The sequence below is a fragment of the Cavia porcellus genome, unplaced genomic scaffold (genome assembly GCF_034190915.1).
Source record: "Cavia porcellus strain 051 isolate PalLab524CR breed Dunkin Hartley unplaced genomic scaffold, mCavPor4.1 scaffold_10, whole genome shotgun sequence".
NCBI classification, from domain to species: Eukaryota; Metazoa; Chordata; class Mammalia; order Rodentia; family Caviidae; genus Cavia; species Cavia porcellus.
This window is the reverse complement of record NW_026947493.1, coordinates 55,482,777-55,504,066: the sequence shown is the minus strand read 5'-3', so window position 1 is coordinate 55,504,066 and position 21,290 is coordinate 55,482,777. Positions and strand designations below refer to the sequence as shown.

Here is a 21,290-nt window from a genome sequence, read left to right as displayed (position 1 = left end):
CAGCAGAGGACACCTCTGAGTCCTACATGACCATGACCAAGAAGCTGCTCAGAGGTGACTCAGGGAGGGTCTGACGGGCCAACCCCATGCAGGTCACCAGCCAGTTTCCTTTCCTTTTTCATGGTGCCGAAGACTGAACCCAGGGTCTTATGCAAGCTACATAAGTGCTCTGCCACTGAGCTGCATCTCAATGGTCCCCTCTACCTGGTATCACATGTATTTCAGTAAAAATGGAAGTGAGGAGAGGTGGTAATGTAATAAAGGTATGTAATCCCAGCCCTATGGGAGGCTGAGGCAGGAGGATTGCACATTGGAGCCCTGCCTGAGCAATTTAGTAATTTGGCAAGACCTCATCTCAAAAATACATTTTAAAAAAAAGGCACCAGGCACAGTGGCCTACGCCCATGAAGGCTAAGGCAGGAAGATTGCCGCCCAAAGTAAATAAATTTTAAAAAGAAAGAAAAACACCCCAAATCTCTATTTTTTCCAAAGTTTCTCACCTCAACATGGTGTCCAAGAGTCAAAGGGACTCTGGCAGCCTGGCTCGTTCTCCAGCATGGCAGTGTGGACGACCTCTGACCCCCTTGCCTGACCCTATGTGCATCACCTCATCAAAGCCCTGTAAGTGCTTCTCTGCTCTGCTGGGCCTTTCTGATGGGAAACTGCAGCCCAGTGTCCTGCTTCTCAGCAGCCCCCAGAACTCCTCAATCAGCTCCCCGCCTTTCTGCAGAACTGGGTTCCTCTGACCGGAAGAACAGGACCAGTCTGGGCCTGGCAAATTCCAGTTCCTCTTAAGCTGATCTGTTTTCCTGCACAGGTGGGTACCTGGGGAGCCCTGTTTCAAATGCATCTGCCTGACCTGGCATGGTAGCACACACCTGTAATCCCAGCACTGGGGAAGCTGAGGCAGGTGAATCATCTGGGGTTGAGGCCAGCCTGGGCTACATAGTGAGTTCAGGGCCTGCCTGTACTACATAGAGAGACACTGTCTCAAGAAGAATAAACCAGGGGTGGGACACACAATGTGGGGCTTTAATCCCAGCACACAAACAGCTGAGGTAGGAGGGTCACCAGGAGTTCAAGGCCAGCTTGGGCTATACAGGGAGGCACTGTCTCAACCTCTTTCCCCACCCCAGAAAAACCCCTACATAAATACAAAATGCAGGTGTTGACCCAGAAAGCTTGGGATGGGGCCAGATTGGGACAATGTTTGCCTGTGTTGCCCCTGCCAGGCCCGCCTGGAGCAGCCTCAGCCTCCCGGACAGCCGCAGGCCTGGGCTGTGCCACCATGGTGGCTACAGTCTCTGTGCTGAGCCACCCTCCTGGGACATTGGGAGAGCATGGTGCTGTGTCTGCAGAACTCTGCACCAAGGAACCCAGGTGCCACATTCTGCTCCTCTACGTGTGGCTGGGGATCATCTCAGGAATGATTTTTTTGTGTTTGTTTTACTTTTAGTATTGGAAATTGAACCCAGGAGTGTTCTAACACTGGGACCACATCCCAAGCCCCTTTTATAAAAGTTTTATCTTGACACAGGGTCTGGCTAGATTGCCCCTGGCAAGATATCAACTTGCCATCCTCCTCCTGCCTCAGCCTCCCTGGGTGTCAGGGTTAGCCCCCTGCCCTTGGCACAGCCTAACATCATTAAGCTGCGAGTTTGGAGCAGGGCTGGTGGTTCTGACATCGCTTACCCTCAGTGGGCTGCTGGTGCTTGGAGTCCCAGCCACATATGTTCATTGGCTCAGGGTCACCACTGATCGTATCCCAGGAGGCCACTTATTTTGGTAAAAAAGCAAAAGGATTTGTTCAAAGTCGGCTCTGAGGACATGGAGGACCCATTCTCCCAAAATCACCCTCTCACCATGTAGAGGTGTGTTGAGTCCTCTGCATCGAGGGACCCTGGGGGTGGGGGTGAAACACGAGGAGATGATGGACAGGTACATGCCTTGGATACCTGCTCTGGGGAAGCTGAGGCAGGAAGATTGCCACAAGTTCGAGGCCAGCCTGGGCTCCATAGCAAGACTCTGTTTCAAGCAAACAAACAAACAAAACAAAGACAGGTCCAGGCCTGGCCCAGCCCTCCCTGCCCGGGACGTTTCCTCCCTTGCCCAAGGGAATGAACTTGGGTTTGATGTCCTGCCCCCAGCATCCACATATCCATCATCACAGGGTCACAGGGCTGAGGGGAGGTGGGGTGGCCATCTCTGCCCTGGGCCTGTGGAGTTTGAAGCCCTTGTCTCTAAAGGAAAAAAAAAAATCTATGAAAGTTACACTTGGGTCCTTTGTCTGAGTGCATCTTCTCCCCACCCAGCACAGGAGAGGGGAAAGAGGGTACAGGGGCCGGTCCCCTTCCCCAAAGCTGTCCCTTCGGTTCCTCTTCCCTTCCCAGATTCACCTGAGACCTACTCTTTCCCCTAGAATAGCAATGGGCTGGCTGTCAGGACTAACAGCCTGGAGTCTCTCTGGATCTCTGTGCGCGTGCGCATGCGTGTGTGTGTGTGTGTGTGTGTGTGTGTGTGTGTGTGTGTGTGTGCGTGTGCGTGCGCGTGTGTGTGTGTGATTTTCTGAAGCACGGTCTCCCTGTGTAGTTCAGGTTAGCCTCCAGTTCACCCACACTGACCTCACCCTCAGGAGTGATCCTCCTGCCTCAGCCTCCTGAGTGCTGGGACCACAGGTATATGCAACCATGCCCAGCCTAATGAACACTTTTAAATTACACTGATTCATACAAAAAAGTGTCATGGATTGTTAGCATGCGGTGACAGCCACCTAAGCCCTTCTGTAATGGAGCAAGATTGCCAGCGTCTCTCCCAAGGGTGCCACATGGCTGGCTGTATTACAGAGATTTGGAAATGTGTGGCCTTGGATCCCAGAATACAGTTCATGTCTTTGCTTGCTCAAGTTTTGGTGGCATTGGGCTCTGAACATGATGTTCTAGAACTAAAATATACATATGAGAAAGGAAGATGTGAAATCAGATGCATGATTCCTAGGCTGATTGTGAGGTGACATTCCTGACACAACACTACTTCCATCAAAGAGCAGAAGGATCCTACTGATATTCACACAACCTGTGACTTTGTTTACCTCTCTGCACCCATTTCTTCCTCTGTAAAATGGGGCTTATCCTCTCTTTCATTCTGTTTATCTTTTTCTGTTTAATATCTTTTTTTTCAAATCTATTTTATTTCAAAGAGGAGAAAAATTTTTAAAAAAGCAAAATTTCATTCCAATTCTTTTTAAAAACTTTTAAAATACGTGTTCACAGTACTTAATGATTACATTCATCATGGGGAATTTTGATACATGTTAATAACACATCTTAATTCTTACCCCCTCTCATTTCTATTAAAAGAAAATAAGCCTTGGGAGGCTGAGGCAGGAGGACTGGAGGAGGAGTTGGAAGCCAGCTTGGGTGATCTACTGAGATCCTCTCTCCAAAAAAAGAAGAAACATACAGTGAAACCCAGACCGCCGACACACTTTCTAACCGTGCAGTGTTGTGCAAACTGAAGCCTCGGCCATCAGCAAAAGGAGCCCCCGCATGACCCGCTGTCAGGGCACCCTCCGAGTCCTGCTGCCTGCTGGGCCGCTCTGCGTGCGCCTGTGCCCGTCACAGTGCGCAGACTCATTCGCACGCCAGTCACGTGTCCGCCACTGGGCCCCTGTTGTCCCCTGCCCCGGGCTGCCCAGCTGGTGCACTGGGATACTGAGGTCGCCTTAGCCCTCCTGGGACTCCGGCCACAGCCCAGCCCCACTGTCCAGCGCTGCTTCAAGCCTCCTGCGAACCCCCTCTTCCTCCGGGGGTCTCTGCAGTCTGATCTTCGGATTCTTTTGGTCTGTCTGATGATGCAGCAGCGCCGGGCTTGTAACAACTCGCGCTCCTGCGGGACCAAGCTGCGTCTCTATGCAGGCACATAGCTCCGGGGTTCGCCTCGGAGCCCCGACTCCCGCACTGCTCCTTATCTCGGCCTCTTTGTCTCCTGTTGGGCAGAGCCGGAATCCAGATCTTCTGACTCTGAAATTCAGAATTTTCAAAGCATTTTGTTATCTCGGTAGGTCCCCACAACAACCCAAAGTGGGCACTATTATTATTCCCTCCTTTACTGATTAGGAAAGAGGCTCCCAGAGGGAGAGGTTAATTCCTTTGCCAAAGGTCACCCGGCTGATAAGTGACAGAGAGAACCCTAGAAACCAAGCTCCAAATAAATGCTCTGTTTATCTCAGGGCAGTAATGTTAGCTGGGTGTGGTGATGCATGCCTGCGACCCCAGCACTTAGAAGGCTGAGGCAAGAGCATCTCCAGCTGGGCCACACAGCAAGAGATTGCCAGAAAGAAAGAAAAAGAAAGAAAGAAAGAAAGAAAGAAAGAAAGAAAGAAAGAAAGAAAGAAAGAAGAAAGAGAAAGAGGGAGAAAGAAAGATCAAAATAAGGAGAAAATATGAAAAGTCGAAGGTTAAAAACAAAAAAATAAGGAGAAAAGGAGCATTGAAATTATGTGCAATTTGTTCTATACAGAATTTTTTTCTATAAAAAATTATTTAGCAATTTCATAAACAGTGATTTATAAGCCATTGGCGGGTATGTTATTACATTAGCATGTTGGTAAAGCTCTCCCCAGACAGACTAGGTGTACCTCAGCTGGGACACTAACTACATTTTTTGTTTGGCTGGTTGGAGTTTTTGAGACAGAGTCTGGCTACATAGCCTAGGCTGGTCTCAGATGCATGCGATCCTCCTGCTTCAGCCTCCTGAGCACTGGGACTCCAGGCATGCACCACCACGCTCCCCCGAATAACTAGTTACTAAATACAGGAATGAGCTTTGCAGCCTATCTGCCAAATGATGGCCCAAAGGATTACTCAGAGAGGGGTTCTCTACAGGCTAGGCCCTGGGCGATCCTCCCACAGCACTGTGAGCTCAGCGTTTGCTCCCCTGTGGAAGTGAGAGGAAATGGAGGCTCTGGAAGGAGGCTCTGGAAAGACTGTGATCACACAGCTGATAAGGAGCAGGCAGCCATTCGAATTTGGACTCTGCAGATTTGCAAAGCCTGCTTGAAGCCCTGTCTCCCATGACTCGGTGCAAGGGTGCGGCCTGCGCCAGCCAGAGGGCAGGGTCCCCGCTCTCAGGTTAGGGCCTCTGACTCCTAGCACAGTTCACCCAGGCCTTGCCAGCCTCCTGCCTTGGCAGCAGTGGGTACTCACCTTGCTGCGCTGCGACCCCGCTCAGGACCCCAGCCCAGGGCCATGCTTGTGTATCCCAGCACTCAGGAGGAACCTTGCCAGACTGGGCCACACAGTGAGTTTGAGGCCAGCCTAAAATGCATGGTGAGATCCTGTCTCAAAAAGACAAAAATAAATAATAATAACAATAAAGAAGTACAATTTGAGGCCAAAAGCTTGAAATTTGGAACCATGCAATAGTCCTATATTCTACTGCTATTTTTCTTTGGAGGGGGGGATAGTCTTGTTATATAGTTCAGCCTGGTCCTAAACACACTTTGTAGCTGGGGCAGGCCTCAAACTACAGTAATCCTCCTGCCTCAGCCTCCTGAGTCCTCAGCTGAGGCCCCAGGCACCAGGCTTGCGTCACCATGCCCAGCACCATCCCATAATTTACTCCTCTCTAGATGACCTCAGCACCTGCCAGAACATAAGTGCTGGGTACAGGATGCTGTTAGGGAATCATGACAAAGGGAGGCTCTGTCCGTGTTCAGCATCGACAGGGCTTTTTCCCGAATGTTCTCCATCCGTGGTTGGTGGGACCTGGAGAACTGACTGTACTCGCTGCCTCCACGACCTTCAAAAGTTATCTCTGCCTGGAAGGCTTTGCTCTTTCCCGCGGTGGACGGGAGATTCCGAGGCCTCCCTTCTGCAGTTGCTGCAATGATGACCACAGCACTGATGTCAGCCCGCTCTCTTTCACATGGTCACATAAGGGTCAAGCCGAGCATTCTTCAGTTGTGTTAGAAAAAAGATGTGGGAAGGACTCAGAGAGAAAGGCAGTGGCTGGGCATGGTGCTGCATGCCTGTAATCCCAGCAGTCTGGGAAGCTGAGGCAGGAGGATGACAAGTTCCAGCCCAGCCTGGGCAATGTAGTGACTCAGCATGGAGAGGGGGAGAGGAGAGGAAGAGGAAGGGAAAGACTGCAAGAGAGTCCACCAACGTGGGCTTGCTACAGAGCAATGGGGGTTTATTGCTGTTACTGTTGTTTTCTTTTATTTTCGAGACAGGATCTCAGTATGGAGCCCAGGCTGGCCTGGAACTCATGGCAATCCTCCTGCCTCAGCTTCCTGTTGGGTCTATGGGCGTGTGCCACAACACCCAGCAAGGTTAACATTTTTAACGAGCTAGGTAACTAGATTTCTTAACTGCAAAAGAAATGAGTGTTATGTTATTCCAGTTTTATTTTCTGTATTTTCTGACAGTTTGAAACAAAAACAAGAACCATTAAAGAAAGGTTTGATCTCCCTCTTTCTCTAGCCCAGCTCCCAACACTGAGCCATCTCGCAGAGCCCCCCCTGCCAGCTCCTGAGCCCACTGTGTTAAAAGTTTCCGGAGCACAGGACCTCAGCAGGATCTGAGATGGTGGGGCTGGGGCTGGGGCTGGAAGCCCAGGGCCCGATTCCCAGCTCAGAGGAAGGACTTGGAATTCTGGGGCGGTCCTTGCCTGCATGGCCAGTCACAGGACTGGCCCCAGGCCAGATTGTGAAAGAGGCCGCGTGTCTCTGGGCGCCTCCATTCCTGAACCCCCACCTGTCCTTTCAACATCTGATCCCCCAGGCACAGGCGGGTCACGAGGGACTCTCAAAGTCACCCCGCCCAGCACCGCTTGGTCAACTTAGTCCCAGACCTAAAGGCCTTCCAGAAAGTGGGCTCGGTCCCATTGTGAAAGTCTCCAGGGAGTGGCCAAAGAAAGGCAAAGAAATAGCGAAGGCGTCTGTCAGCTACCTTCACAGGACAGCCAAGGAGTCCATTGTGGGCCCATACTTGCAATCCCAGCACTCTGGGAGGCTGAGGCAGGAACGTTTGCAAGTTCAAGCCCAGCCTGGACAATTTAACAACTTGGCAGGACCCTGACCCTAAATTTTAAAAAAAAGGATTTGGAGTGTAACTATAGCTCTGCAAAGGCCCTGGTTGTTATTGCCAGTAACCCTACACACACACACACACAGGGCTCCAACACTCTCACACCCCCATCTGGGCCCTGGAGCACAGAGACTGCTGGGCTCAGAGCCCACGGCAACCTCCGGAAGGAGCACGCTCTGCAGGCACCAGGCAGGCAGCCCACGAGAATGGAATGACTTCCTGCCTTCCCAGCCAGTCCTGGGTGACGCTGAGGACGCTGCTCCAGCCTGCGCTAGGCCCAGGGAGTGCGCAGGGCCTTGAGAACTATGAGTAAACAGGGTGACAAGGGTGACATTACACCCATATGGGGGAGTGGGATGCTGCGCACCCTGGAAGGATGGAGTGGGCACTCGGGCCAGGAATGGGAAGGGTACTGCAATCTGCCACTGTGGCTCAGGGGACAGTCCTTTGGAAAGTGTCCTGTCATCCCAGCACATGGAAGGCTGAGGCCTGGGCTCCTGTGAGTTCCGGGCCAGCAAGCAGCTTTTGGGCTCTTGGGGCCATCCTGGGAGTCATATGTGCTGTGGACTGCCGACGGCCAGGTGGGCCGAGGCCATCCTCTTCGCTGTTCCTGCTGCGTATTTATTTCCCGGGGTGCTGAGGACCTGACCCAAGGCCTCCTGTGTGCTAGACTAGTGTCTGTCTGAACCCCAGCCCCAGCCCTGCCTGTGCCTGGAGAAGCTGGCTGGCTGCAAGGCAGGTGGCCCGTGGCCCCAGCTGCAGGCTTAGGGATCTAGGCTGTGGCTCCATTGGTGGCTCTCTGCCTGGAGCCTGGGTCACTGTGTGCCTGGCAAATGCAGGGATGAGTTAGTGATCCCACAGTCCAGCACTGTGTGGGGCTCATTTCTGAGCACACACACAGGGCTCCCCACACTTGCCCTGAATTGGACAAGCCAGCGCCTGCTCACCATTCCCAGCCTCCCCTGAGCCAAGAAAGGCAGCAAAGTGCAATGCAGACTTTTGGGAGCTGCTTCCTGGATAGGACAGTGAGGGCAGAAGGCACCAGGCCCAGCATGGAGGATGAAGCAAGTGGCCGTCTCTGGGAACCAGTGCTCCCTCTGCATCCTGCTTTGGTTTCTGAGACTCGCTATGTAATTCGGGCCACTTTGGATGCCTGACGCAGTTCTCCTGCTTCAGCCTCCCAAAGGCTGTGGTTACAGGCCTGCCCCATCCTTCTCGGCTTCCTGCTGCAGCCCGGAAGGCCTCTGTGCCCTCTTCCCACACACAGTGCAGTAGGGACAGAGGGCTAGAAGTTCACCTTGTTCCCACAAAGCCAGGCAGGAGGGCTCAAAGCTCCCATATTGCCTGGTCCCTTAGGTCACACTCAGGGAGCCATGTATCACTTGGTCTGGGAAAAGGCAGACGGACAAGCAGAGTGACAAGCAGAGGGGACAGGGCCCTTGAGGAGGGTGGCAGGGTGTCTTGGCCAGGCTCACCACGGTCAGGTGGGGAGCTGGGACCCTTCTGAGTGAGTTGGCTGCATCCACGGGAGGGCAATGTTTTTGCTGCTGGCAGTTGAAAATGAGGGTCTTCCTGCAAACCAGGGTGAAGAAACCTTTATGCTGCAGTTTCCAAGGGGCTTTCCCTGGGCAGCTTCTCAATATTTCATGTGTGTGTTTGAGCCAGGGTCTCAGTATGCAGTTGAGGCTAGCTTTGAGCTCACTTTGTAGCCCAGGCCGGTCTCAAACTCGCAACAACCCTCCTGCCTCAGCCTCCTGAGTTGCTGGGATTACAGGCATGCACCACTACACCCGCCTACTATCTCATCATAAATTTCAGGCTTGCTCACAGCTGTGCTCCAGCTGCCTTCAGAGACTACAGCCTGGACAGGTAGGGTAGGAAGAGAAGGAGCAGGTGGAGAAGGCAGCTCAGCCCTCAGTCACTTGCCACAGGGTCCCCAACCACCCGAGCCAGGCCTGGAGACTGACCGAGAGCAGTCCATAGCTGGGACATCTAATTGTTTAAATCAGAAAGCAACCAGGCTGTTTAAAGGAATGCAGAAGGCAGAGCCCCAGCCCCTCTCCTGAGCACAGTTGGGGGACTGCACCCACCCTGCCTAGTCAGGTCCCCAGCCAGTAAAACTGTTGCACGCCTGGAGTCCCATGTGAGCCTTGCTGGCCCCGTGAAATGCTGGCGACACCCTGAGCATTGTCTCCCACCTTCTGGTCAGGGGCAGGGGAGGCTGGAGGGGCCACCGCTGGGATGGCAGAGGAGTCCCGCACCATGTCCTCCCATGGAGGACATTGGCCCTGCTGCACAGGGGTCTATTGTTTCTTACTGCAGATGGTGAATAACCAGCATCAGCTGGACATGGTGGCGCAGGCCTGTAATCCCAGCACCCCCGAGGCTGAAGCAGGAGGGTCATCATGAGTTTGAGGTCATCCTGGGCTGCATAGTGAGTGGCTGTCTCAAAAACCAGACCAAACCAAACCAAAGCAAACCAAGGCTCAGCTCGGCCCCACCCGGCGCCAATCAGCCTTTCCCGGGCACCACCCTGTGCCTCAGACCCAGTGTCTGAGACCTGCACACCAAGGTCTTCATACTACACTAGGAAAGAAAAAACGCAGATAGGGAAGACAATTGGCCTTGTTTGGAAACTTTCCACTGCGGAGAGGTGGTGACTCCAGGGCAGGGATAGTGTGGGAGGCGGGCTGAAGTCCTACTTGGTGACGAATGAACACACTCAGGGAGGTAGATGTCTGCACACCCAGCACTCAGGAGGCTGAGGCAGGGCCCGCATCAGGAGTCCAAGGCTAGCGTGGGCCACCTAGCAAGACCTTGCCTCAAAAACCAAAAGGAAAACAAACAGGACGGAGAAAAGCATGAGAGCGTCAGACAGTGCGGCCTGCGTGTCAGATGCCCTGCCTGGACGCTGCTCTGTGCCTTCCGTCTAACCCAAGTTGGGAAACTGAGGCAGGTGGCAGGTTCTCTGGTCATGGCTCCTGGACCCCAAGGCCAGCTCTGGAAGCAGCCCTGCCCCGGGGCTCCCAGCAAGGCAGTGTGTGGCAGGAGGGTGGTGGTGGTGACTCAGCCAACACCCGGGCGTGGCCCAAGGCCACAGAGGGCCCCACCCCCACCCAGAGCTGCACCTGGGACTGCAGCATGGCCTCCTGCTGAGCGCCCCGCCTCCCTCAGACCTGGGCTGGAACAGGGTCCTAACAGTAAAAATAGAACAACAATCAGAAGTGGGACTGCCTGATGGCGCCCTGTCCTGGTCTGCAGGGCTCTCCTAGGGTTTACTCTCTTTCAGGGCTCAGGACCTATCCTTTGTTGACTTTGAGTCTGAGTTTCACTGTACATTTCAGGCTGGTTTTGAATTCACTACGGAGCCCAGACTGGCCTTGAACTCCTGATGAGCAGGAAAGAACCATGGTGTCCGGCAGAGTGTGCTCCATGCTGAAGGCCCAGCAGTCCTCATAGGGCAGAATGTCCCTGGCTTGGCACAGCTGAGCCGGGAAACCAGCAAAGCCTGCCTATCCAAATGACCTCAGGCCTACAGCTCTATGCTTATCCAGATGAGAGCAGCCCCTGGAGCCTTCCTGTAAGATATTGGGGCACCTAGAAGAGATTTTAGCTGAAAACGGGCATGGTGGTGCACGTTAGTAAATCCACCTCTTAGGAGCTGAGGCAGGGAGAATCACTGTGAGTTTGAGGCCAGCCTGGGCTCCAGAAAGTTCAAGGCCAATCTGAACTGCAGAGCGAGAGAGACCCTGTCAGCCCCCACCCACAAAATGAAAGAAAGATATAGAATCAAATCCTCGCTTAGGTCTGGCAGAATAGCTGAGGGATACAGCACATACCTGGCATTAGGAGGACCTATGTCTAACCCTCAGCAACATGCACACCCCACAATTCCCTTCCTGCAACACAGTTCTGACCTTGGGCTAAACGTACTTCACCTCGAAGGACTGGAATAATATCATGTCTGGGAAACATTCTGGGCTTCAGTGAGGGCCCACAGCTGTCCAATGATCCAACATGTTCTCCCACAGGTCAGTTGGTGTTCCCTCCTCCCGAGAGCTCCTCCAGCCAGGGCCCGGGACGTGGACCCGACCCTGTGCCTGCCTCACGGGTCCTTGTTGAGTGGGGTGTGCTGTGTGCAGCTTCCGTGCAGCGGAGAGGCCTGTAAAGGCCCTAACCCAGGCTGGGGAGCTGTCTGCTTTCTTCTTGCTTCGGGGCTCTGGTCTACCTGTGCTGCCTGTTGTGCTGTGCAGGGAGGAAATGACCTGGGCTGCTGCACTGCCTGGGCCCCCAAGCCAGCTCAGTCCTCCTCGTTCCAGCTGAGAAGATAGGCTCCATTCTCTGCTTTCTGTCCCAAATTCCGCCCCTCAGCGCTCCCAGACACTGCCCAGGAAGAGGCGCGTCAGGGATTAGGTGCAGCAGCAGCCTGCAGGAATTCAGCCAGCTCTTCGGAGTCCGCCGGCCTTTGTTCTTTAGGAGGGCCCTTCTGAAGGAAAAGAAAGGCTTCACTTTCCATTCTGAGGCCTTGAGACTGAGTTTGCAAGGTCCAGAAGGTTTGTATGTTTGTTTGATTGTTTAGGGAACAAGACCTTTACACTGAAGTATGTCCCCATCCCTTTTTAATTTTTGAGACAGGTTCTCACCGAGTCGATAAACTGCCAAGGCTGTTTAATTTAATTTGAGATCCTCCTGCCTCAGCATCCTGTTGCTGACCTGTTCCCCGGGTAGCTAGGAGAACAGGCGCTCCAGGCTGCCTGCTTCTGCTCCTCCCAGGGCCATGGGGCTTGGTACACAGAGCAGGGGGCCCGTCCACTGTGGTCCCTCAATCTGACGACATGATGGTAGTCAGCCCACACCTGACAGCTAGGGTTACAGCAGAGTGGCCATGGGGACACTAAGCCCACCTGGGCTTCACAAGACCAGGGGCACCAGGGGCAGGGGGACTTTTCCAGGCCTGGAGTGTAGTGCTGCCTCATGGAAGTAGCAGAGTGACCAGGATGGGCTCTACCTGCCCCTTTGTGTCCTACTGGTGCCCCTTTGGGCTGCCTTCCTCTTGCAAAGCAAGGTCTGGCTTCGTTTTGGGTGTGTGCATGCGTGTGTGTCTGCACATGTGTGCATGCGTGTATGCACATGCAGGGATTGAACCCTGGGCCTTTGTGCTGAAGAGTATTCCTAGCCCTTTCCTTACTGCCTTTTTTCTTTCTTTCTTTCTTTTTTTTTTTTTTTTTTTTTTTGAGACAGGGTCTTACTATCTACCTCGGGCTGATCTCGAACTCTCAGAGATCCTCCTGCCTCGGCCTCTGGAGTGCTGGGATTTCAGGCATGCACCATCACATCTGGTTTCTTATTGTTTATTTTGAGATGAGCTGGAATTGGGGACCTTGCCTGAATGTTCCCCTCAGACCAGGGGTAAATGATACTATACCATTCCTGACATGGTGCCATGTGCTGCTTTTGCCTCTGAACCTGTGCAGTCTGAAGAGAGAGCCAATCAGAAATCACAAGACAGCCAGCAGACTTGGAGGTGTTTTTTGGTTTGGTTTGGTTTTGGTACTGGGGATCCAACTCACGACCTCACTTGCCAGGCAGGGGCTTACGCCTTTGAGCTAAACCCCCAGCCCTCGGAGGTGGTTTATAAGGGAGGACTTGGGCCAATACCTGCACTGTCCACACTCTTGGGTCATCTGTCTGTGTACACACTGTCCTTGAGGGCACAGGTCATGCATGGTGGCCTAGCCAGCCCCACTGTGCCGCACCAGATGGTGCTTTCACATGATGCTGGAAGTGATAAACCCTGGACCAAAGACTGAGAGCTCCTTTCTGATTCTACACAATTTCCCTGCCACTCAGCTTCCCATCAGATAAAGTGGGCATCTGTATTCTGGGAGACACTTACAGTAAGACACTTACAGTAAGCCTCCAGTGTGGCAGCACACACCTATAATCCCAGCACTCGGGAGGCTGAGGCAGGAGGATTGCCATGTGTTTGAGGCCAGTGTGGATTACAAAGTGAGTTCAAGGCCAGCCTGGACTGAGCAAGACACACACACACACACACACACACACAAATTAAGCCTCCTGCTCACAGGCACATTTCCCTGTCAAGCCCAGAACTGGCCCAGGTGACAGTGGCATTTCACCACCACCTCCGTGCGCCACACCCCAGGGAGCTGAGCACTTTGCACCTCCACATCCCCATCCTGGAACCTGGTGACGGCACTGATAGTGCCTTACCCTCAGCTCCCCAGTGTTCCCAGGAGAGCTTTCCTGGGCACTTGCAGGTGACACACTCCTCAAGGGGCCCACGGAGACACACTGAGGTGGGAGGAGGACACTAATGGGATGGCAGTGTGCCTCGTCCCTTTTGTTACTACTCAGAAGTCCTGTTGCATTGCTCACTCAGCTTGGAATTTTATTTTTATTTTTTTGTTTTGAGGTAGAGTCTCTGTGTAGTTTAGGCTGGCCTTGAACTCCCTGTGAGGCCCAGGCTGGGCTGGAACTCAGTGATCCTCCTGCCTCAGCCTCCTGAGTGCTGAGATTACAGGCGTGCACCACCATGCCCAGCACTGTACGTATCTGAGTACACACTCAGGTAGAACATCCTTCAGGACCCTCTTCCATCTGGGTAGTGGTGAATATGGTGTGCAGGACTGCTTACTATTTATCTGTATTCGAGTTGATGTTTAGCTTTAGTCAGTGTAAGCAGCAGCATAGATTTGGGGGAAATTCTTAGACATTTGAAAGATTAGATGTGCAATAAATCAGGCATTTAATTAGCTCTTAATGAGAGTCACCGAAATACGGTTGGTAAAAACTGCCCGTCGTTCAAGTCCCCAAAGTGAGAAGCTGCAATTTGCCAGCCCTCTGCTCAGCGGGGGCCGAACCCTTCTGCTCTCTGCGCCTGGGCTCTCCATCTGTCCGCACGCTCCTGTCTGAGTTTCCACGGGGAAGGCATACTTTTAAAATCCTGTCTTCCCTTTCACACTTCACCGTGGTCTTTAAAATGTATTTTTAAGAAGCAGTGTTCATTTCAGCTCAGGAAGTAGCTGTCCTCAGCCCCTTGGGAATGGAGACACTTCCGTGGTCTTCTGCTGATTATCATAAATTACAAGTGGCACAGACAGGAGTGAAATCAAATTGGGATGACCCAGGAGGGAATCAAGTGGTTTTAACTGGAATAAAATTAAGGGAGGCATCTTGATGTCAAGATTCTGAGCCAGGTTAAAAAAAATTAGTGAAAATAATTTAGATCACAAAATTTTAATGGGAAGTGGCAGAAAATTAGATCCAAGTGAAACATCCTTGCGGGTCCTGTGGGAAGGAGGCGCTGGGAGCGCAGAGACCATGCCCTCTACATAGGAGGGACACGGGTCCCTCTGGCCAGTCAGGGCGTCTCAGACCTGTCACCAGTAACATTTTGGTGGAAATTCAGAGGTGAGAAAAGTGGACAGAGAGTTTGGGAAACTGAGTCATAAAATAAAGAGGAGAGGTACAAAGTGCAAATCTATGCGGTACATAGTCAGAGGAGAAAAGAGGCCAAAACCTAATTTGAAGAACCCTAGATTCCCAAAGAAAGGGATTTGGAAACAAGGAAATAGAACATTACAGCAGGCATAGTGAAAAGAATAAAAGCTGCAACTGAATAACAAAGACACCTTTCCATGAAGGTGCTTAGAATCCCAGAACTGTGGGAGGCTGAGGCAGGAGGATTTGAGCAATTAGTCAGCCTGAGCAACTTAGTGACTTACCGAGACCTCGACCTTGTTTCAAAAGAAAAAAATATGAAAATGAGATGGAGAAGAAAGAATGGAGCGGCCAGGCATGGTGGTGCATACCTGTAATCCCAGCACTCAGGAGGCTGAGGCAAGAGGATCCTTGCAAGTTTGAGACCAGCCTGGGCTACAAAGTGAGCTCAAGACCAGCTGGAACTGCATAGCGAAACGCTGTCACAAAAAGACACAACAGGGGCTGGGGATTTAGCTCAGCGGCATAAGCACCTGCCTTGCAAGGAGGCAGTCGTGAGTTCGATTCCCGGTACCGATAAAAAGGAAAAAGATTAAAAAAAAAATCCAAAGAAGAAGAATGGTAACTTTTGTATATGCATATTCAAATTTAAAGAACAATTTTCCTAAATCTGGGGCTGGCAGTGTGACTCAGGGGTACAGCGTGAGTTAGCATACTGAGGCCTGCAGAGGGATCACCTCTAAGCCTGAACAGTGCCTTACGGTTTCCTGGAAAGGTTGTCCATCCATAAGACAATACCATATGTAAGGAACCAAATACACACATACGGTGTCTCGCTAAATCATGGACTTGCCCAGGCTGGACTCAAACTTGTGGTCCTCCTGCCTCAGATTCCCAGAGTTCTGGGCCCTGCTCCACCTCGAAGCCTTGTTGACGCGAGCCATGAGGCAAGAGGCAATTCACTGTAGTTCTCTCCAAAGAGCACGGCTGGAGACTCACCCTACTCCTCGACCCTCAATGCTGTGCTGCACAAGTGAACCCAGAGACGGTCAGGTGAGCTCTTTAGAGGGCGGCTGTCTGTAGGGAGAGCGGATGCCCAGGCCTCGGCCACAGGGGGCGCCCGCGAGCTGCGCATCTGGAGCTGGAGCCTGGAGCCTTCCCCTCCCTCCCCTCCCCTCCTCTCTCCTGGTCCTCTCTCTGAACTCACGGTGATCCTCCTGCCTCGGCCTCTTGAATGCTGGCATTATACAGGTGCGTGCCACCAAGCCTGCGTCTTCATCCTCCCTTCGCCTTTCTCTGTTTTGACTCCCTACTTTTCTTTTTTTCTTTCTTTTTTTGATGGAGAATCTTGTTTGTTCTAAGTTACAACTGTTAAATTTGCAGTCTTTCTTGCTGCAAAGTCAGCCATACTTTTGTACACTGTGTGACACTATTTCTGACCGAGCGTGATCCATCTGGAATACTAGACTGCAATGGCGAGTGAGGCACGGGTGTGGGGACACCTTCTCTTTCTAATAGGAAATCTCCATCTTGGGATCCGGAGAGATGGGCCCAAACGGCCACCGGACTTTAGACCCGTTGTCCACTTACCTTGTGGTCAGTCTGTATCCAGCAGAAACTGTGACCTGCCATCTCCTCTTCTCTCCAGTCCCTTGTCAGCACCTGTCTGCCTCTCCCCTGGACTCAGGAAATCCCCTCTTTAGATAATAAAACACCAGTGGTGTCAGTTTTTACTCAAAATGTCTCTCAGATTCCTTGTGTCCTTTCCTTTCTCACAGCCTCTGCCTCAATCTAATTCCATGGAATTTGTCAAGTGAACTTTTGGAATTGGCTTGGAACTGGACTTCTAATTTGTTCTCCAATTTGCTGGCTGACAGATGTCTTTGTAAAACATAGGTCCAAACAAGGTGTGGTGCCATATACCTGAAATTCCAGCACTCCAGGAGGCTGAGGCAGGAGGAGCACAAGTTCAAGCACACGCTGAACAATTCAGAGACCTAGTAAGATCCTGCCTCAAAATTTAAAAAGAGCTGGGGATGTAACTTGGTATGAAGGTTCTGGTTTCAATCTCAGTACATTAAAAAAAAAAAACAGCAACAACAAAACTAGATGTGATGATGCCTGTAATCCCAGCACTCTGGGAGTCTAAGGCAGAAAAACTGCAAGTTCAAGCCTCGCCTGGGCAATTTATTGACTTAGTGAAACCCTGTATCAAAATGAAATGAGCAGCTGAATGTGGTGGTGCGGTGTGCACCTGTAATCCCAGCACTCAGGAGGCTGAGGCAGGAAGACCACTGTGAATGTGAGGACAGCCTGGGCTACACAGTGAGTTTAAGGAAACCTGAATTACATACCAAGACACTGTCTAAAAAAACCCCAGTCATCCGAACCAGATTACAGCCCTGCCTAAATCTTTCGGGATGAGGTTCTCATCACATTGCCCAAGCTGGCCTCAAACTGCTGGGCTGAAGCCCTCCTCCTGCCTCAGTCTCAGCCTCCCATGGAGAAAAGCTGTGAGCCGCAGCAAGCTAGGAGCCGTGCATCGGCCTGAGGCCCTGGCCCCGAGCCAGGAGCGCTTTGCCGCGCTTAGGAAACTGACGCCGCAAAGCTGAAATGAAACGCAGTTTCATGTCCTCCTTAAGTGACCTGAAAGGACAGACGCAGAACCGCACAGGTGATCAGTCTACTGGTGACTAGATTTTTACAGAGCCGCGGTAAAAATGTGGGAGGACACCCCTCTCAGTCCTTGCTTCTCAATTTTATTTTAATTTTCACTTGTAATTAATTAATTAATATTTTGAGACAGGGTATTGCTAAGTGGCCCAGGCTGGCTTCCAACTCATGGTGATCTTCCTGCCTCAGCTTCCAGAGTGCTAGGATTAAGGGTGTACACCACCATGCCAGGCTTTTATTTATTTATTATAGAGACAGGGCCTCACTAGTTAGTTCATGCTGGCCTTGAATTCCTAGAACCTCCTGCCTCAGCCTCCCCAGTGCTGGGACGGCGGGCATGCGCCCCCGTGCGGCGTGGGTCTGTAGTTGACTTCCCGACCGTCCGCTCCTCTGGCCGCCGTCTGCCCTCCTCCTCCTCTTGGTTCTCTCCGCGGCCTCCCGCCCCACGCTGGTGTCACCTGCTGTCCACCCGGGGTGCTGGGTCTGGGCAGGCTTAGCGGGGGGAGGGGGCTGCAAGTGTCGGCACGAGTAAAAAGACCCCAAGGCGCGGACAGGAGGAGCATGGGCGGGGGGGGGGGGCAAATGACGGAGAAGGGCGCCGCATGCAGCCCCCATCTCACCCCGGAAAGAACGGCTGCCATGAGAAGCCAAGTAGTGACAAGTGCTGGCGAGGCCTGGGGAAGGAGCCCTTCTCCCTTGGTGAGGGTGTGAACTGGTGCACTGTGGCAATCAGCATGGAGATTCCCCCAGAAACTAAAACCAGGCATCCTCCCAAAGAGTTAAGACCTTATACTGCAGGGCCACTTGAATGCCCATGCTTAGAGCAGCAGTGTTTGTGTCTGTTTTTCTTCTTCTCCTCCTCCTCCTTCTTCTCATTTTTCATTTTGGAGGGGGCTGTTTATTAGCAGAGCAATGCATAATAGCTAAATCTTGGAAACAGCCTGTATGCCCATCCACACATGAATAGTGTAGTGCTATTTCACACCATGGAGTACTACTCTGCCAAAAAGAAGGGTGAACTTGCCTCACATTGTGGGAGAACTGTGCAGCTTGACACCGTGGTGTTAAATGAAGTAAATCAGACACACATGCTTAAATAGCTCATGGTTTCTTTTTCACGGGAAACAACAATTATAAAGAGCAAAATAAACACCAGCTAACAGCAAATGGGAGAGAGATCATTCTCAAATGGGAAGAAGATCAAGAGATGGGGGCAAGGAGGGAGGGCAGCGAGTTTCCAACAGCAGGTACTGGACAGAGATGTCCAGCTTCATTGTGAGGCAACTGGTTGCCTTCCGGGCACCAGGAAAAAATGCCATAAAAACTTTTATATGAATATTCATAGCAGCATTACTCACTGTACTCAAAAGCGGAAACAATCTGAAGCCCATCAATCAGAGAATGTATAATTAAACCTGGTGTGCAGGACGGTGAGATACTACTGAGCAGTGAAGAGGAATGGTGTCCTGACACACGCTGAAACTTGAGAACGTCCTGTTAGTGAAGCAAGGCGCTCACAAAGGACTGTATTGTATATGACTCCGTTTATATGAAATCTCCATCACAGTCAGATTTAGTCTACTAATATCAAGGAGATTAATGGTTGTCTAGGCCTAAACGAGCATGAGGCATGAGTAATATGAGCAGGGCGTACTCCTGGGTATAGTATCTTCACTTTTTTGAAACAGGGTCTGGCTATGTAGTTCAGGCTGGCCTTGAACTCATGGCAATCCTCCTGCCTCAGCCTCTCCAGTGCGAGGATTATAGGTGTGTGCCAGGAACTTCCTGTAGGATAGTGAAATATTCTAAAATTAATTATGGTAGTAGTTCTGCGACTTTGCCAACACAGAGAAAGAGAGAGTGAGAGAGAGAAGAGGGAGAGAGAAAAGCTCACAGAGTAGAGCTTTGCTCACAGAGTAGAGCTGTTCAGGTGCAGCGGCCAGGGGTTGACTTATTTTTCCAGATTTCTCCAGGGAGAAGCATGAGCGGGTGGGTGGAAGGGGCGTTGGGAAGGGCTGAGCGCGCAGCTACAGCAGCCAGAGACGCAGGGTGGGCGCGGGCAGGGTGTCTCTCGGGCTTCCAGGCCAGGGCGCCGCGCCCTCCTGCAGGGGGCGCTGTTCTAGCGCGTCTGCGCGCAGACTTGGCCGCACCGCGGGACCCGGACCGCAGAGGGCGCTGGGAGCCCGGGCTGAGCGCGCAGGCGAGGGCGGCGCGGGGCCGAGGATCCATTTACAGAAACCCGAGCCCTTAACAGCGATGCTTCCTTGTTCTGACGGCGGCCTTCCGTGAACCCGCGCCTGCAGCAGCCCGGGGAAGGAGCCGAGGCTGCCCAGCACCGCGCGGACGTGGGGACGCCCTGTCTCGGGAGCAGTGGAAGGAAGGAGGAGGAGGGCGCTCGGCTGATGGCCTGCGGCAGCGCGGGGAAAGGGCCCGGGAAATGCACTGCTGGGTGTTGGGCATTCGGAGCCTCAGCCCTGCTGACCTCAAGATTGAAAGAGATTGGTGGTGTCACAGCCGTGTTATCCCAGCCCTCAAGGTGGCTGAGGCAGGAGGGGCACAGATTCAAACCCAGGCTGAGAATGTTAGCGGCTGGGGTTGCAGTGCAGTGGGAAGGCCCTGGCTTCAATCCTGGCACCTCAAATAAGGAGGCTGCGGGGAGAGTACATGCTTGTGGAGGTTTTGGGGGACATAGCTCTACTGTATATTATTTGATCTAATTCCATAACCACCTTACACCAAAGGTTCTATGAATATCCTCGTTTTAAGGGGGAAACTGAGGCAAAGAGAAGCTCCAGGCTTTGCCCAGGAGCATGCTAGTATGTTTTACTCAGGGAGAGTAACTCCCAGGCCACAGGATTCTTCATCTCCCCAGTCTTTCTTTTTGTCCTCGCCAGTTTTTAGGACAAAGTGTGGACATAAACATGCCTGTCCCACTATACTGATAGTTCGCCACTGTTTCTTTGTAAATGTGGCTGAAATCCTTACAGTGAAGGGCTATGGATTGGATATAGAAGGTTAAAAAGGCTTGGGCAGGAGAGACAGGAACTCACTGTGTAGTCCAGGCTGACCTTGAACTCAAGCAGTCCTCCTGCCTCAGCCTCTTGAGTGCTGGGATTACAGGCATGCCCACCACCACACCTGGCTACAAGGTAAAGTTTAAACATTCCTTTCTTGGAAATACTTTCTTTACCACAAATGCTTTCGTCACAAGTTTTTATTGTTGATTGTTCTTAGTTTTATTATTTTGTTTTGTGGAAGTGGGGTTTGAACCCAGGGCCTTTTCCTGAACAACATCCTGGCCCCTTCACATTTTATTTTACTTTGTTTTGTTTTGCTTTTGAAACAGTCTCACTATGTAGACCAAGATGACCTTGAACTCATGGTGATCCTCTTGCTTTATTCAGCCTTGAAAGTGCTGGAATTATAGGCATGTGCTACCACACCCAGCAAAAATTAATTCTACTACATTTTTGGTTTTGCTGGGGAATCAAACCCAGGATCTTGTTCCTGCTAGGCAAGCCCTCTACCACTAAGTTATACTCTCAATCCACTTTTTTTTGAGACAGAATCTCACTAAGTTGCCCAGGCTGGACGTAGATTTATGATCCTTCCATCTGTGCAGGGCCTACAGGCATCCACTCCTGGGCCTGCCTCACAAATGCCTTGCTTCTAATACACCAGGCACAGCCCTACCTCAGGGCCTTTGCACTTGCCCCACAGTCCTGCACACATCATTCTGCTTACACCAAGACTGATTTGGTAGTGCATCCTCAGGAAGCTTTCCTGACTGCCTTGCTTGAAATTATAGCTGTCCGTTTCTAAGGAGATGGCCCAGGAAAGAAGTCCTTCCCCAAACTGAAAAAGATTTCATGAACAAAAGTCAGCCTTACAGAAAGACAGCTACAGTTGGGGCTGGAGGTTTAGGTAAGTGCCTGCCTTGCAAGCAGGCAGTCGTGAGTTCGATCCCCAGTACTGATAAAAAGGAAAAAGACAAAAAAAGAGAAAGACAGCTAGAGCTAGGAGAAGAGCAATGCCCCACACCAGCACCTTCAGGCGGCCAGAGCT

General features: G+C 51.9%; 1 long non-coding RNA gene across 1 annotated transcript; it reads left to right on the top strand.

Annotated features, from left to right (window-relative positions):
• The first annotated feature begins 730 nt into the window (after positions 1-730).
• LOC134477777 (uncharacterized) lies at positions 731-6,473 on the top strand. The gene is made up of 2 exons (XR_010049965.1): positions 731-817; positions 3,357-6,473. It is a non-coding gene; the product is annotated as an uncharacterized LOC134477777 (long non-coding RNA).
• The last annotated feature ends 14,817 nt before the right edge of the window (positions 6,474-21,290 follow it).